Below are 2,699 nucleotides of genomic sequence, written 5' to 3' on the forward strand. Positions count from 1 at the left end.
CACTGTTGTATCTATATTCCAAATGTGGAGACTTTCAGGGTGGTTGGTTTGAAGACAACAAACAGACAAAACAGGAAAAAAACCCCATTTTTAATTCTTCACTTTTTTGCAAATACCTGTTTTGGGGTTTTTTTTTCCTCCTTTTAGCCACGAAAAATCAGCGAGAAGTTGGGATTTTAGTTCAGTGACACTGCGCTGCTTATAAATACCGAAAAGAGAAMAATTCGACTTTTAGGCTAAAGTTTGGTTTTAAACAAAGACACCAAAATTCCGGTTTTTGGACTTTTTAACGGCTTTATTTCTATTTTATTTGTGACTCTGACATGCTGAAGGAGGGAGCTTAGCTGGCGTTTTTTTGGGGGGAGAAAACACCCGGAGACGATTTTAAAGCGGAGGATTTGGGGGGTGTTTTTTTAGTGCCCACTCCTCTGTTCACCTGGAGAGACACAATTTGATTATTTAGCATGAGGAAAAAACAAAAAAAAATAAATCCAACTCGGCTTTGGTCTTGCTTCTATAAATATATAGTGTATACTTGGTGTAGACTTTACATATATAAAAATTTGTAGTATTTTCTTGTTTTGATGTCTGATCTGTATCTATAATGTACCCTAGTAGTGGAACATACTTCTGACTGTACAATTGTACATTTGTAAACCTCTGTAATGTAAATGTGGAGAAGTTTGAATCGACATTAAAAAAAACCCGTTTTTTGGTAAGAAAACAGAAAAAAAAAAGAATTAGCAAAACCTGTGCATTTCAGTGTATATTCACACCTTTTATGGTCGTAGCATATAGTGTTGTATATTGTAAATTGTAATTTCAACCAGAAGTAAATTTTTTCTTTTGAAGGAAATGTTCTCTTTATACAGCCTAGTTAATGTTTAAAAGAAAAAGGAAGAAAAATAACTGCTTGGTTTTATTTGTCACCTAGTTGGACGGTAGCGATCCTTTCTAAATGTTCTACASACCTGACTCTCGGTTCCAAATAGTGTTTTTTTGAATCTTATAAAGTAATGTTTTGCTTCTTTTGTGACAGTAAGAAACAAAAAAAAAAAAAAGTGCAAAAGTACAGCCCCCCCGCCCTGGTTTTCCTTACAATCAGAGTCCCTTTTCACCTTGTAAAGTGTGAATCACCTCCCCTTTTTTGTACAGAAGATGAACTGTATTTTGCATTTTGTCTACTTGTAAGTGAATGTAACATACTGTCAATTTTCCTTGTTTGAATATAGAACTGTAACACTACACGGTGTACATTTACAGAGCCTTGTGTATATTTCCAATGAACTTTTTTGCAAGCACACTTGTAACCATATGTGTATAATTAACAAACCTGTGTATGCTTATTGCCTGGGCGACTATTTTTTGTAACTCTTGTGTAGATTGTCTCTAAACAACGTGTGATCTTTATTTTGAAAAATACAGAACTTTGGAATCTGGCTCCGGGGGCTTTGCGTGGAATGTCGGGGTTTGGAATGTGGAGCTTCGGGCCGGGGGTGGGAAGCGGGGAAGGGCTGGGATGGGGAGCRGGGRAAGGTTTCTAACCCTGAGCGGGGTACAGGGATGGGGRGTTCTCCCCATTCCCCTCCTGCAGAGCAGCCTCCAGCCCCGGAGCCTGCAAAATCCAGGATTTGGAGCTGCTGGAGAGAGCCCAGAGGAACCCACGGAGCTGCTCCAGGGCTGGAGCCGGGCTGGGAGAGCTGGGGGTGCTCACCTGGAGAGGAGAAGGCTCCAGGGAGAGCTCAGAGCCCCTTTTGGGGCCTAAAGGGGCTCCAGGAGAGCTGGAGAGGGACTGGGGCCAAGGGCTGGAGGGACAGGACACAGGGAATGGCTGAGGGCAGGGACGGGTGGGATTTTGGGAATTAGGCATTGTTCCCTGGCGCTGCTCAGCTCCTCGTGGTTTTGTTTTGCCCTCTCACTCCTCCAGAGCTGATGGTTCTGCTCCCGCTCATCCCTTGCTGTCCCCGGGATGTCCGGTGTCCTTCACTCCCCCATTCCCCGTTCAGGGAAGCTCCAGCTCCCCGTTTCATCCCCTGTGTGAACAAAAATCGGCCGCTCCTCCCCCCGGTTCTCCCGTTTGCAGCGTCCAGGACCGTCCCTGTCCCTGGGCTGCGCTTGGCTGGATTTATAACCCTTTTCCAGAGGGACATCAGAACCATTGGGTGAATCCCATATGGATCTGGGATTGAATCTGGGAACTGTTGGGGGGCACGTGTGGCAAAGTGCTGGAGGGGAAGAAAACGCTCATTTTTCAGGAAATTCCTTGTTTTGCCTTGGTGGAAAGGGCGGGTTTTGGAACACGTGGACTCTTCCCACRCCGCATTCCCACCCCTCAGCGTGGCTGCAGTTTGGGGACAAACCTGGTGAAAATAACGGACATCAATCAATGTTTTAGGGTTTCATTCAGCCCTGAGCGTCTCGCTCAGCCTGGGGAGGGAGGGCAGCGTGCCCAGGCTCGGTGCTGGTTCCCCCGGATCATTCCCGGGCTCCCTTCCCGCCCCGAGGTGCCCAGGAATGGGATCGGCTCTCACCCAGAGCTGCTGGCCCTGCCCCGGGAGCGAGGGGACCGGGAGAACCCCACGGGTGACACAGGGGACACGGCCCGTGGGGACACGGGCGCTCCGTGCCCTGCCCTGCGGTCCCTCCGGGGCACGGCCGCTGCAGAAGGGACGGGAGGGGTCCGTGAGCTGCCCTGGGAT

This window comes from Malurus melanocephalus, unplaced genomic scaffold (assembly GCF_030028575.1).
Source record: "Malurus melanocephalus ecotype Western Australia unplaced genomic scaffold, MMel_1.1 scaffold_1044, whole genome shotgun sequence".
Lineage (NCBI taxonomy): Eukaryota > Metazoa > Chordata > Aves > Passeriformes > Maluridae > Malurus > Malurus melanocephalus.